Here is a 15,752-nt window from a genome sequence, read left to right as displayed (position 1 = left end):
AATGGAATAAATTTTGTGGATGTAAAAGTATAACCCAACACCTTAAAATTACCTTCTCAAAATTAATAAAGACAGAGTTCTTATAAATGATTACATCAGTTGGACTTCAGTGATTTCACTGCGGTCATCCATTGTGAACTGTATTTGCTGCTATAATTGGGAAGCTATGATGTTCAGTGTATTACATCATTATATTCCATTTCTGAAATGGAATATGAAACTTGATAGCATTTGAAACCATTTCCCAGGAAATGCTAGTGCTTGATGGCATTTAAAAAAAAAATCTTTCTGTGGTTAAATGAGCATATTAAAGTATTGCATATTAAAATTAATAATTGTTTTAGAAAATAAAACTATAAGCTTCTCCAAATGAAGTAATGAGAGTTTAATTGATTTTCTTTAACTTAATATATCTGAAGCACCTTTTACCATGTAACTTTCACTCTCAATGCCTGTGAGTATGTTTGGGATACGAACCCATTTTAACAGATAACTTCTGTGACTGAAACAGGTGACGGCAAAGGTGGAAAGTTCAGACCTCATGCCAGGTGGTTAGTTGTGTTGGAAGGTGGATGTGAGGTATGTTTCCCTGGATGTGGCATCATGTTCTAAAGTCACCTTTTTGAATATTGAACTGTTGCTTTTCTGCAGAAATAAAATTTCTGAATCAACACTATACTACAATGAAAATGAACAATCTATGACTACGTACAACAATACAGATAAATCTCAAAAGTATAATGCTGGGCAAAAGAAGCCAGACATAAAAGAGGACATACTATACGATTATATAGAACACAAAAATTGAGAACTTTTTAATGTAGTTAGAAGTCAGGATACCGGTGGGGGTTGAGGGGGTAGGTAGGGGTACATAGCAGGAGGGATAGTGATGGAAAGAGCAATGGGAGGTTTCTGTAGATGCTAGTAATGTTTTGTTGCTTGGTTTGGGTGCTGATTACTCTGATGTATTCAGTTTGTGAAAATTCATTGAGTTGTACATTTGTATACTTTTCTGTACATTTATTATAGTTCAATTAAAAGTTTTTTTAACTTAACAAAAATAAAAACTATGAGTTCATATTGATACTTTCAGTTCAAATGTAATACTACATTATTTTTAACTTTAATTTTCTTCTTGCATTTTCTGCTTTTCCCCGAAAGTCTTGTTGGATTTTAACAATGAGCTAAGTACATGCTGTGATTTATAAGCAGTATAAAATACTTACAACAGAATATGAGCATTACCACCAAAAATAAATGCTGAATGAAGTTGAAGATTTCTTGGCATCACTCTCTGTCCTTCAGATCATTCACTAACAATGTAGAGTGAAAATGCTTGCTTCTAACCAACGTAATTTGCAGCTAGATTCATTTGTTTCTATTTTCAGTGTTCAAGGACTGCCATTTTTCTGATTTAATTTTACTTTTAAAGACTATAACATTTTCATGATTTTAAAGTTAAAAACATATAACAAAATGCGTTCAGAGAAATTTTGCATCAGTTTGTGTCCCATACAATCTGTTACATCAATTCCCTCTTAAAAAACCATTTTATTATTCTTTGGTCTAACTTTCCAGTGGTTCTTGAGAAGGATTTAAGTGCTCTGATGATTGCTGTGTAACAAGCCACCCAAAACTTCGTGCCATATGACAACCATGTGATTATGCTCATAGGTTTTGTGGATCAAAAATCCAGACAGAACACAGCAGGGATGGTTTTTCTCTGCTTCGTGATGTCTGGAGTCTCAGCTGGGGTTATTTGAACGACTAGTCCAGGTAGGGCTGGAATATCCACTTCCAGGCTGCTTCTCTCTCATGCTTGAAATTTGGACTTGGAGGACTTGAATACCAATCTAAGCTAGAACTGTCAGCAGGAGCACCTACATGGTCACGGATTTTTCACAGAATGTTTGTTTATTTCAAGATGAACATCCCAAGAGGGAACATTCTAAGAGAACCAGGTGGAAGCTGGCCTTTTCTGACCTAGCTTTGGAAGTATTACAACATCACTTCTGCATTTTAATGGTTACTAGTGAGACTTAAATCCAGCCCAAATTCAAAGGAAGGGGAATTTGAGTTCACTTCTTGAAGGGAAAGTGCTAAGAACATACTGTGGAAGACCATGTGGGATGGGAAATATTGTTGCATCTATCTTTGAAAAATACAGTCTGCCACATTTTGCCTCCTGGCCACCATTTGCCTCCTGGCCACCATTCACATCCTGCCCTATGAAAATACCCTCATGCACTTCCTTCAGGCTTCCAGAGTCTCATTACAGCATCAATTTGAAGTCTAGGACCTTATATAAATCAAATCGAACTAGATAAAGAAAATGTGTGTGTGTGTGTATATATATATACACACACATATATATATACATGGAATACTACACAGCTATAAAAAAAATCATCATCCTTTGCAGCAACATGGATGGAGCTGGAGGCCATTATTCTAAGCAAGTTAAAACAGGAACAGAAAATCAAAACCAGCATGTTCTTACTTGTAAGTGGGAGCTAAACACTGAGTACACATGGACACAAGGCAGGGAACAACAGATACCAGGGACTACTTGAGGGTAGAGGATGGGAGGGTGAGAGTCAAAAAACTACCTCTTGGGTACTACACTTACTACCTGGGTGATGAAATAATCTGCACCAAACCCCCGCAACACACAATTTACCCACGTAACACACCTGCACATGTACCCCCTGCACCTAAAATTAAATTTGGAAAGAAAAAAATCAAGTGCAGGTGTGGATAAGCCTCCTTCAATACAGTTCCTGGGGCCGGGCGCGGTGGCTCAAGCCTGTAATCCCAGCACTTTGGGAGGCCGAGACGGGCGGATCACGAGGTCAGGAGATCGAGACCATGCTGGTTAACACGGTGAAACCCCGTCTCTACTAAAAAATACAAAAAAATAGCCGGGTGAGGTGGCGGGCGCCTGTAGTCCCAGCTACTTGGGAGGCTGAGGCAGGAGAATGGCGTGAACCTGGGAGGCGGAGCTTGCAGTGAGCTGGGATCCGGCCACTGCACTCCAGCCTGGGTGACAGCGCGAGACTCCGTCTCAAAAAAAAAAAAAAAAAAAAAAAAAATACAGTTCCTGGGATACACTCCTTGAGTATGAGCCCTCTCAGTCCACAATATTGAAAACTAACTTCAATCTACAGTTCCCTGACACACCCACATCAAGCGGTGGAACAGGTATAGAAAAGCATTCAGATTTAAAAAGTTGCTGGGTAAAACTGTTGAAGGAAATTGTTAATCCATAGCAATTCTGAATTCTGGCTGGGCACAGGATAACCAGCTCCTTGATTAGAGTTCCCTGGAAATGATTTTCTATGGCTCTTGCCCTGCCATCTGATCTTTTGGTTCCGCTTTCTGAGTCATGCTGAGTTTTTCTTTTTTTCTTCATAAAAAGTAGCCCATGTTTGTGACTGAGTACTAGTCTCATACTTTTTTCTTGCAGATATTTGCGAATCCAAAGATCCTTCTTCACTTTGTGCTGTTTCTGCCCCTGTAAGCTCAAGCTTGTAGTGCATCAAGTACTACAATTCTGTGGAAAATTCTGTGTATTCTGTGAATTTTATTAGGGTTCATTAAATGAAACAAAAGACACACCACAGGCTCTTCTCTTTATTGTGCTCGTTAAGAGGCCACTGTGGAAAAATGACAGATTCTTTTATTTATTTATTTATTTATTTATTTGGAGACAGAGTCTCGCTCTGTGGCCCAGGCTGGAGTGCAGTGACGCGATCTCGGCTCACTGCAAGCTCCACCTCCCGGGTTCATGCCATTCTCCTGCCTCAGCCTCCCAAGTAGCTGGGACTACAGGCGCCTGCCACCACACCTGGCTATTTTTTTTGTATTTTTAGTAGAGATGGGGTTTCACCATGTTGGCCAGGATGGTCTCGATTTCCTGACCTCGTGATCCACTCACTTCGGCCTCCCAAAGTGGTGGGATTATAGGCGTGAGCCACCGCGCCCGGATCTCCTGACCTCGTGATCTGCCCACCTCGGCCTTCCAAAGTGCTGGGATTACAGGTGTGAGCCACTGCCCCCGGCCCAAAAACGACAGATTCTTAGAAGCCCTGCTGTTTCACAGAAAGAATAAACGTTGGCTTCATCTTTTCCCTAAGGCTACATTTTCATGACAGCACCATAGATGTGTTTTTCCCCCCACTCGGGCCCTTTATAACTTTGAGAACACTCCCAATTGCTGAGAGAGAGGTATTAAAGTTCTCAACTATAATGAGTTTCCTGTTTCTCCTTCCCCTTCTGATAGCTTTTCCTTCATGTATTTTGAAACTTTGATATATGAGGCATAGCATTTAGGATTATTATGTTTTCTTGGTGAATTGATCTTTTTATAATTTTGGTTTTGTGTGTGTGTGTGTTTTTGAGGGCTCACTGCAATCTCTGCTGTCTGTGTTCAAGCAATTCTCCTGCCTCAGCCTCCCGAGTAGCTGGGATTATAGGTGTGTGCTACCACGCCCGGCTAATTTTTGTATTTTTAGTAGAGAGAGGGTTTTGCCATGTTGGCCAGGCTGGTCTCAAACTCCTGACCTCAGGTGATCGTCCACCTCAGTCTCCCAAAGTGCTGAGATTACAGGCATGAGCGACTGCACCAGGCTCTTTTTATAGTTTTATATAAGTTTATTATCTCTGTTCTGATTTTCTTTGAAACTGGCATTTTCTGATATTAGTAATGCCACTCAGCTTTCTTTTGGTTAGTATTTACATGGTGTATCTTTTTTCCTATTCTCTTTTAAGTTACCTATATCATTATATTTGAAATTAATTTATTTTAAATTTTAATTTTTATTTTTAGAGACCAGGCCTCAGTGTGTGGCACAGGCTGCAGTTCAGTGGCATGATCCTAGCTCACTGCAGCCTTGAGCGCTAATGGGGGCTCAAGTAGTCCTTCCATCTCAGCCTACTGCATAGCCAGGACTACTCACATGTGCCACCACATCCAGCTAATTACTTTGTGTTTTGTAGAGATGGAGTCTTGCTATGTTGCCCAGGCTGGTCTTGAACTCTTCCCATCTTGGCCGTTCAAAGTGCTGGGAATACAGGTGTGAGCTGCTGTCCCTGGCCAAGATCTTTTAAAATTGTGTCTATTTGGAGATCTCTGAGCTTCCTGAATCTGCATGTTCAAATCTCTCTTGCTAGACTTGGGATGTTTTCATCTATTATTTAATTAAATAGGTTTTCCAACCCTTTTGTTTTCTCTTCACCTCCTGGAATATCTAAAATTCTAATACTTGTTCTTGTGATGGTGTCCCAATATGTCATGTAGGTTTTCTTCATTTTCAAATATTTTTTTTTCATCTGACAGGGTTCTTTCAAAAGACTTGTCTTCAAGTTCTGAGATTCTTTTTTCTGTTTGATCTAGTGTGTTGCTGAAGCTTTTGAATCTATTTTATATTTTATTCAGTGAATTCTTCAGCTCCAGAATTTCTGCTTTTTAAAATTATATCTATTTGAAAATGTCTCATTAATATCCTGAATTTTTTTTCTGATTCCTTTGTTTTGTTTTTCATTATTATCTTATTTAAAATCAATATTTTTGGTTGGGTAGAGTGGCTTCTTTAAAATCAATATTTTTGGTTGGGTAGAGTGACTCACACCTGTAATCCCAGCACTTTGGGAGGCTGAGGGGAGAGAATCACTTGAGCCCAGGAATTCAAGACTGGCCTGGGGAACGTAAGGATAACCTCATCTCTAATTAAAAAAAAAAAAAGTGGAATATGGTGATGTGTGCCTGTAGTCGTAGCTATTCTGGAGGCTGAGGTGGGAGGACCACTTGAGGCTAGGAGTTCAAAGCTGCACTGAGCCATGATCACACCACTGCCTTCCAGCCTGGGTGACAGAATGAGACCCCATCTCAAAATAAATACATAAAAGTAAGATAAATATTTTGAATTATTTTTTCAGATGTTATAAATTTCTTTTTGATTGGGATCTTTGTTGGAGGATTAATGTGTTCCTTTGGTTATGTCATATTTCCTTGTTTTTTCATGTTTCTTGTGTTCTTACATTGAGATCTTCACATCTGGTGTAATAATCGCTTCTTCCAATGTTTTGAATTTGCTTTCATAGGGGAAGAATTTTTCTTGAAGATGTGTCTGTGGTGTTGGTTGGATGGGCACTTTGGCTTTGATTCTAGGTGCATGAAGTAGTGTAGTCTTCGGATGATTGCTTCAACTGCAAACAGCGTCAATGGTTTCTGTGATTTCCTCAGTGGCTCAGGGTGCTGTTGTCAGTGTAGGCTGTGGTGAAGTTTTACTTGGCACTGGGTTGCCAGCCACATGGACCAGTCTCCAGGCCCCAGTGTTGGCAGCAGTGGGCTAAGCATGCCTGTCTTTTGGTCCCAGGGTAGCATATGCTGGCAGTGGTGTTAGAGGGTCCAGGCAGATTGGTTCTTTTATTATTTAGACGAGATATCATTCTGACTCAAGCTGGAGTAGAGTGGTGCAATCACGGCTCACTGCAGCCTCAACTTCCCAGGCTCAAATAGTCCTCTCACCTCAGCCTCCTGAATAGCCGTCACTACAGGTATGAGCCATCACACCCCGCTAATTAAAAATTATTTTTGTACAGATGGGGTCTTGCTGTGTTGCCTATGCTGGTCTTGAACTCCCGGGCTTAAGTGCTCCTCTCACCTCAGTCTTCCAAAGTGTTGGGATTATAGGCATTAGCCACTGTGGCCAATTCTTGGGCCTTCAGGTGGCTTGCTTGAGTTCCAAGAGTGGCAGCAATGGACTGGGTGGTTAGGTGGGTCCTTAACCTCCTGTGCAGCTGAATTGTGTGGCCTATGCCAGTAGCAGTGGTGGGACAACCTTCTGGAACCCATGCAGTCCATGCTGGTGTTGGTAGTGGCTACAATGGGCTGGGCAGACAAGTCCCCAGGTCTGCAGGTGGTGTGTGCAGGTGGATGCCAGCTGTGGTGGTAGTGGTAGTGGTAGGTTGTATGGGCCTGACCTCAGACCCTGGGAGGAGTGCTCAGGTGCCAACGGTTGTGGACTAGGCTGGGCGATCCCCAGACCCCTGGATGGCATTCTCAGGCCAGGGACTGTCCTTGAGCCATCTGGTGGTGCTTGCAGGTGCTGACTGTGGTAGGCAGGGATGGGGTTATCCCCAGGCCACCAGTGGAATGCACGGAGGGGCAGGGGGAGTAGCAGCTGTGCTACAACCATGCTACTGGGGACATCACAGTTGCTTTCAAGTGGCAGCAGCCATAGGCAGCTGGGGGAAATGTGTTTTGCTCACCTCTTGGTCCTGCAGAAGCCTACAGTGGTGGCCAGTGCAGGCAGTGGATTTGTCCTTAGCACTTATGAAAATGTGCAGCCACCACTCTGCTTGTGGGAAGTGGGGTCACTGCCAGTGGCTCCTGCCTCATCCCTGCTGGGGCAGCTGTGGGTGGCAAATGCAATGGGGCTCCAGGGATGTGGAGATGCAGGGCCTGTAGGGCCCCAGGGCAGGATGCATTCTGGTGGGGATTGGGCTCGCAAAATGGTGCCATGCAGCAGCTGCTTCGGACTCGAGGGTTTGTAGGACCCAGCATGCACTCCCTCTCTGGAGCGATGCCCTTGTGCAGTCTTCAGGCAGGCACCTGTGTTAGTCTCAGGGCTCATGAGGGTAGAGTGGGTCTCCCTTGGGAAGATTAGCCATTGATGTGGACCACTGGGGGTCTCTCACTTACCCTTTCCCTGCATTAGGGAGCCTCTCCAGGCTCCCGGACTATCCTGGCTAAGCAGACTGCCTCTCCTTTCAGTTTTTCCCATCACTTCTCTGTTGCATTCCAGTGTTCTCCCTCAGATTTTCTATTTGAAATGTGATTATCTATATGCTAATTTGGTTCCTTTCTGTGGAAGAGGCTAGTACTAGATGGATCTAGTCAGCCATCTTGAAGCCCTTCAAAAGTAGATTACTCTGGCCGAGTGTGATGGCTCATGCCTGTAATCCCAGCACTTTGAGAGGCTGAGGCTGGAGGATCACCTGAGGTCAGGAGTTTGAGACCAGCCTGGCCAACATGGCAAAACCCTGTCTACAAAAAATACAAAAATTAGCCGGGCGTGGTGGTGGGTTCCAGTAATCCCAGCTACTTGGGAGGCTGAGGCAGGAGAATCGCTTGAATCTGGGAGGCAGAGGTTGCAGTGAGTGGAGATCATACCACTACACTCCAGCCTGGAAGACAGAGTCTTGCTCTGTCTCAGAAAAAATAAAAATAAAAAGATTAATCTGGGCTGGGTGTGGTGGCTTATGCCTGTAATCCCAGCACTTTGGGAAGCCGAGGCAGGTGGATCACCTGAGGTCACAAGTTTGAGACCAGCCTGGCCAACATGGTGAAACCCTGACTCCACTAAAAAATACAAAAATTAGCTGGGTATGGTGGCACAGGCCTGTAATCCCAGCTACTCGGGAGGCTGAGGCAGGAGAATCACTTGAATGCAGGAGGCAGAGGTTTCAGTGAGCCAAGATTGCACCACTGCACTCCAGCCTGGGAAACAGAGTGAGACTCTGTCTCCAAAAAAAAAAAAAAAAAAAGTAGATAACCCTGGATTCTAAATTTTTCAAGAGTTGATTCTGTAAGTTTTTGCTTATTCATTGCTTTTGTGAAGGGATGAGTTGTTGGTTTCCTCCTCTGCCATTTTCTTATTTATAGTGTTTTGGGGTGGATCACTTGTATCAATTTTTTTAGCAGTTGCTCTAGCCAAGCTTATCTTGACTTGCAGCCCGTGGGCCTCATGCAGCCCAGCAAGGCTTTGAATGCGGTCCAAGACAAATTTGTGAACTTTCTTAAAACATTATGAGATTTTTTGTGTGTGATTTTTTTTTTTAAGCTCATCAGCTATTGTTACTGTTAGCATATTTTATGTGTGGCCCAAGACAATTCTTCCAGTGTGGTCCGGGGTGCCAAAAGATTGGACACTTTTGCTAGGCATTACATTATATATACATAACTTACAAAGTCTACTGGTTTGACATTTTTCCAGTTTGAATTAGGTGTAGAAACCTTCTTCCCTTACCAATCCCAAATTATAATCAAGTTAAATATTTCTTTTATATACATTGAAAACCACCTGAGACTGATAGACGATTTTTGCTTTAGTTGTCAAACATAATTCAGGAAACTCAAGGAAATTACTTATAATTTTGCTGTGTTTCTTTCTTCTACCTTCCTAATTTTCCAAGATTCCTTGTTTAATATTTAATTTCTGTTCTCAGATTTTCTTTAGCCTTTTCTTTTTTCTTTTTCTTCTTCTTTTTTTTTAAATACAGAGTCTCTGTCTGTCACCCAGGCTGGAGTGCAGTGGCACGATCTCGGCTCACTGCAATCTCCACCTCTGGGGTTCAAGCGATTCTCCTGCCTCAGCCCTCCCGAGTAGCTGGGACTACAGGTGTGTACCACCATGCCCAGCTAATTTTTGTATTTTTAGTAGAGATGGGGATTTCGCCATGTTGGCCAGGCTGGTCTCGAACTCCTGACCACAAGTGATCGGCCTGCCTTGGCCTCCCAAAGTGCTGGGATTATAGGCGTGAACCACCCCGGGCCCAGCTTAGCCTTTCCTTTAGGGTAGTTCTGGCAACAAATTCTCCTAGCTTTGTTTCCTCTGAGAATGTTCTTGATTTCTTCTTTCCTGAACATTATTTTCATTAGGTATGAAAGTCCAGGTTCTCCATTTAGTTGGCATTGACACCATATAGAAGGGGCTCATTACTGCCTGATGAAGATGAAAGACCCTGGTTTCACACTGGGCTTTTTCCAAGACTACTTGGTCAGGAAGTTTGGGTACCTTGTTAACAGCCTGTAAAGGTAAAAGTCTAGACTCTCCACTTGGCCTTTGGTGTTAAGGGTGGTGGGGGGGCCACAGATTTTTCTGTGGCATTTGGCCAGGGTAAAGGGGTTATTTAAAAGTTCCCTGTCTTGGTTGGGCGTGGTGGCTTATGCCTATAATCCCGGCACTTTGGGAGGCTAAGGTGGGCAGATCACTGGAGGCCAGGAGTTTGAGACCAGCCTGGCCAACATGGCAAAACCCCATCTCTGCTAAAAATACAAAAATTAGCCGGGCATGGTGATGCACGCCTGTTATCCCAGCTACTCGGGAGGCTGAGGCAGGAGAATTGCTTGAGCCCAGGAGGCAGAGTTTGTAGTGAGCTGAGATCATATGACTGTACTCCAGCCTGGGCAACAGAGGGAGACTCTGTCTCAAAAAATAAAATAAAAATAAAAATAAAATAAAATAATAGTTTCCTGTCTTGCTAGACTCCCTTTCCTCTTTCCATAGCTATAGAGAGTAGGCTTTTCTGTAGAAATTTTTTTTCCATCTCTGAATATTGTCATTTTAGGGTTGCCAGCTTCTTTAGCTCCAAGTCTGGGATATAAATAAAGTCCATGGAACTCACGACTATGTCATTTCTTGGGTCCTGTGGTCCCTAGCCAGTCTGCTCTCTTCTCTTCACCTTTCAGAGTCATCTTGTGTTTGTTTTATATCTAATGTTCAGAGTTTTGAGCTGTACTTAGTGGGAGGAACAGGGAAAAGGACATCTCTTCCATTTTCCCAGAAATGGAAGTCCCTCTGTTAAAGATTTTATTTCCACAAGGACATTTAAGTAATTTTTGTAATCTCTAGTTGATTTTGTTATATAGATTTGCTATTTCCCATCATATCATTTTGAGGATGCTGTTCATACTTACTCTTAATATTCGTACTTAAACAAAACTCCCGTTTCGTTTATTCTACTACTGCCTTTGTAGTATTTCCCATTGGATCAGCACTGTTTCTCTATTATATGGGAGTCAGCTTTTTTTGGAAATGTCTGGTAATTCTGATGTGTGTTTAGCTTCACAGTGGAGAGTACTTTGGATGTAGTCTGCTTCGGTGCGGGAATAGGATGTGCTACTCTGATGTGCATTCTGACTTGTTTTTAGAGAGACAGAGGAGTGGCAGCGTTTTTTGTGCTGCAGCATGCCTGGCCCGCTAGCCCCAGGCATCGGGATGCTCCTATTTCCCCTAGGACAATACCAGTCACTGGCCTCACCTCCTCCTCCTGGAAGGAGAGAATAGTGCTTGCTAACTGGGTTAAGGCAAGGTGATGTGCCAGGTTAAATTACTTTACTTCCCCAAGCAACCAATCTCACTACTGTCACCATCCCCACTCTCGTCCTTTGTGACAAACCCTAGGCCCAGCCCCACCTTATTACATCACATTCACCTTTTAAAGTAGTGCACACTCTTGTGTTTTGTTTTCTGGTTCCCTTAGATGATCTAATACCAGTGCTTCCTCTATTTCAGGTGTTCTCCATTGTTCCTGATTCACCAAAAGTTGTTTATATTTTCAGGAGCTGTTTATATGTGTGTGTGTGTGGTATATGCATGTGTACGTAATAGTCCCAATACCATTTATAAAAATTTAGGGCCAACTGCGGTGGCTCACACCTGTAATCCCAGCACTTTGGGAGGCCAAGGCGGGTGGATCACGAGTTCAGGAGTTCAAGACCAGCCTGGCCAACATGGTGAAACGCCATCTCTACTAAAAACACAAAAATTAGTATGGATCACAAGTTCAGGAGTTCAAGACCAGCCTGGCCAACATGGTGAAACACCGTCTCTACTAAAAATACAAAAATTAGCCCGGCATGGTGGCAGGCACCTGTAATCCCAGCTACTCAGGAGGATGAGGCAGGAGAATCGCTTGAAACCAGAAGGCAGAGGTTGCAGTGAGCCAAGATCGCACCAATGCACTCCAGCCTGGGTGAAAGAGCGAAACGCCATCTCAAAAAAAAAAAAAAAATTAAATGAAAACATTATTAAAATGCCTTTCCCTGACAGTTGTTTTCAGGAAATTCTTGTAAACATTAAATTCAAATAAGTCTTTGTGTCTGGTTTGTGTATATGCATGTGTGTATATATATATATACCATATCCCATCAAATATAAAATGCTTTGATGCTGGCACAAGGCTTATCTTACTAAAAATATCAATGCACGTTTTCTTTTTTTTTTGAGAGCGAGTCTCCCGCTGTCGCCCAAGCTGGAGTGCAGTGGCGTGATCTCAGCTCACTGCAACCTCCACCTCCCTGGTTCAAGCGATTCTCCTGTCTCGCCCTGCCGAAGTAGCTGAGACTACAGGCATGTGCCACCACACCTGGCTGATTTTTTTTTATTTTTAGTAGAGACGGGGTTTCACCACGTTAGCCAGTGTGGTCTCAATCTACTGAACTTGTGATCTGCCCGCCTCAGCCTCCCAAAGTGCTGGGATTATAGGCGTGAGCCACTGCGCCTGGCCAATGAACGTTTTCACAAGACATTGTATTAGTCCATTTTTACACTGCTATAAAGAACTACTTGAGACTGGATAATTATAAAGGAAAGAGGTTTAATTGACCCACAGTTCTACATTGCTGGGGAGGCCTCAGGAAACTTACAATCATAGCGGAAGGTGAAGGGGAAGCAAGGCATGTCTTACATGGTGGTAGGAGTTGGGGGGGTGGTGGTGAACTGCCAAACACTTTTAAACCATCAGATCTCCTGAGAACTTACTCACTATCATGAGAACAGCATGGGGGAACCACCCCCATGATCCAATCACCTCCCACAGGGTCCCTCCCCCAACACGTGGGAATTATAATTCAAGATGAGATTTGGGTGGTGCTTTTTAGCATTGATGAAATCAGGAGATATCAGTGATAGTAAGGCTAACATATATATATAAAAGCCACATATATATATATATATATATATATATATATATATATATATATATATGTGATAACGAATCGAGAATAGAACTGGAGCAATTCTCTTTTTCCATAATTTAAGCTGCATATGTATAGAACCAGAATATTCCAGTGTCTGCACATTTCATATATATTTACTGAAAAATTATATCATTTTGCTGACATTTTATTTAGCATTTTGATTTTTCTCTTTAATTAGAACACATTTAAATTTTGGTTTTTAGTAACTATTCTCTCTAGTTTTATTGTTTGGATTATGTCAGCTATGTATCATGAGCCGGGAAAATTCTGGTAAGAATTTTATGCTTGAATTTTTTATCAAACTAAAACAGATTGTGCTAGCAGACTGTTGTTCTAGCTTGTTCTATAGCTTAAGCTGAATTTAAGTTTTCCATTTATTTACTAGTTCACTCAAGCATGATTATGTTGTATGAATTTTGGTGAAGTACATTTTCTAGAAAATACTTCATTAGCTCTGGAATTTTATATACATTGAAATGATAGTACTTTCTTATAATTTAAAAAGATGACATCAATTATCTCTGGTAATGTCCTTTTTAAATTCACGATGCTTTTAACTGTGTCATTTTTTTTTTTTTACTGGATTTGGAAAAATTGAATAAATCCATCATCTGCTTATTCTTATTACTTAATTTCTAATTTTAATTGCATTAATTAGTTCCTTCTTTTAGCATCTGCTTTATTTGGTACCTCTTTTTGTTTCTTGAGTTGAATACTTATTTTTTTCTCGAGTTTTATCAAGTGCCTACTATGCAAAAGGCATCACAGTAGTGTTGAGGATACAGAGAACAAAATGTTCTATCCCCAAATCGTCGTTTTCTGTATGCATTAAGGGATGTTAATTTACCACTGTGTAGAGCCTTGGCCACATCCTACAGATTTCAATATGCAGGCATTTCAATATCATTGCTTTCTGTTAAATCAATATTTAACTTTTGATTTCCAGTTTAATCCATGACTTGTATTATACATGTAGATGATTGTAAATTTGCAAAAGGAGGTGCAAATTATCACCCAATTACTTACTAATTGCAAAGAAAATAACATACCTTTACAATGGAGAGATCTGGCAGTCACTACCTTAACCAGTGATCAAATGTAGCATCACTAATAAAAGAACAACCTGCCATTATATGCCTCCTGTGTGTACAGAACGTATTACATACCTAGGAAGTGTTCTTCCTAAAAATGTTTGACCAGAAGCAAATCAAGCTGCTATTTAAGTTTCAGTTTGGAGACAGAGGAAAAAGAGGAACAACATTATGCAGAAATAAAATAGACAAACCCAGAATCCAGGATATTCTAAGACAACTGTGAGGGACTCTTCTAAAAGCCAATAAAATGAAATAAAGATGAGGGGCTGTTCAGTTTAAAGTGACAGAACAGGCTGGGCACAGTGGCTCACACAAGTAATCCCAGCACTTTGGGAGGTCAAGGTGGGTGGATCATAAGGTGAAGAGATCAAGACCATCCTGGCCAACATGGTGAAACCCCGTCTCTACTAAAAATACAAAAATTAGCTGGATGTGGTGGTGTGCACCTGTAGTCTCAGCTACTTTGGAGGCTGAGGCAAGGTAATTGCTTGAACCCAGGAGGTGGAGGTTGCAGTGTGCCGAGGTCATGCCACTGCATTCCAGCCTGGCGACAGAGCAAGAGTCCGAAAGTCCCTCTCAAAAAAAAAAAAAAACAAAGTGACAGAACCACCAAAATGTTACAATGTGTGATCCTGAGAGTAAATCCTTGTTAAATATCCATGAAATATATTCTTGGAACAATTATGGAAATTTGAACATGGAATGGATATTATAAGATTCCATGGAATTGTTAATTTTTAGGGTGTGATTTGACTACTTTGGTTATATGCATTAACATTACTTTTAGGAGATACAAACTGATTTAGGGGCAAAATGATATGATGTTTGTAACTCTCAAATGGTATAGCAAAAAATTTTTATTTTATATAAAAACAAAGCAAAGTATACATTTTCAAATCTAGGTGGAGGGTAAAATGGGTGTTCATTATAGAATGCATTCTATGTTTCTGTGTCTCAGGGCATTTTCATAATAAAATTAGGAAAAAATTTCTAAATACACAGCTTTCTTTTTTCGATTTTTTTTTTTTTTTTTTTTTTGAGACAAAGTCTCACTCTTGTCCCCCAGGCTGGAGTGCAATGGCGCGATCTCAGCTCACTGCAACCTCCACCTCCCGGATTCAAGTGATTCTCTTAGCTCAGCCTCCTGAGTAGCTGGGATTACAGGTGCCTGCCACCATGCCTGGCTAATTTTTGTATTTTTAGTAGAGATGGGGTTTCTGTATGTTGGCCAGGCTGGTCTCGAACTCCTGACCTCAGGTAATCTGCCCACCTCAGCCTCCTAAAGTGCTGGGATTACAGGCGTGAGCCACGGTGCCCGGCCAGACAGCTTTCTTTTTTCCATCCATTTAATTTCTATATTATTGTGGGTAAATCCCCTCACACCTCTCTCTGATGCTTCAACAGCTATATTCTAAGGTTCTCCCACTCACTACATCCTTAGGGTTTCTCTTCATCTTTAATTTTCTGGTAGAACTTAAGCAATGAGGTCTGAATTCAGATCTTTACATTTTCTTTTTCTTTTTTTTTTTTTTTTGAGACGGAGTCTCGCTCTGTCGCCCAGGCTGGAGTGCAGTGGCCTGATCTCAGCTCACTGCAAGCTCCACCTCCCGGGTTTGCGCCGTTCTCCTGCCTCAGCCTCTCGAGTAGCTGGGACTACAGGCGCCCGCCACTTCGCCCGGCTAGTTTTTTGTATTTTTTTTAGTAGAGACGGGGTTTCACCGCGTTAGCCAGGATGGTCACGATCTCTTGACCTCGTGATCCGCCCGTCTCGGCCTCCCAAAGTGCTGGGATTACAGGCTTGAGCCACCGCGCCCGGCCACATTTTCTTTATATTCTAATGGAGTGCCTTCATTATTCTGGGCTGCATAACTAAACACCATAGACTCAGTGGC

Source organism: Macaca mulatta, chromosome 19, assembly GCF_049350105.2.
Source record: "Macaca mulatta isolate MMU2019108-1 chromosome 19, T2T-MMU8v2.0, whole genome shotgun sequence".
Taxonomy (NCBI): domain Eukaryota; kingdom Metazoa; phylum Chordata; class Mammalia; order Primates; family Cercopithecidae; genus Macaca; species Macaca mulatta.
The sequence above is the reverse complement of the archived record's forward strand: the minus strand, read 5'-3'. Positions refer to the sequence as shown.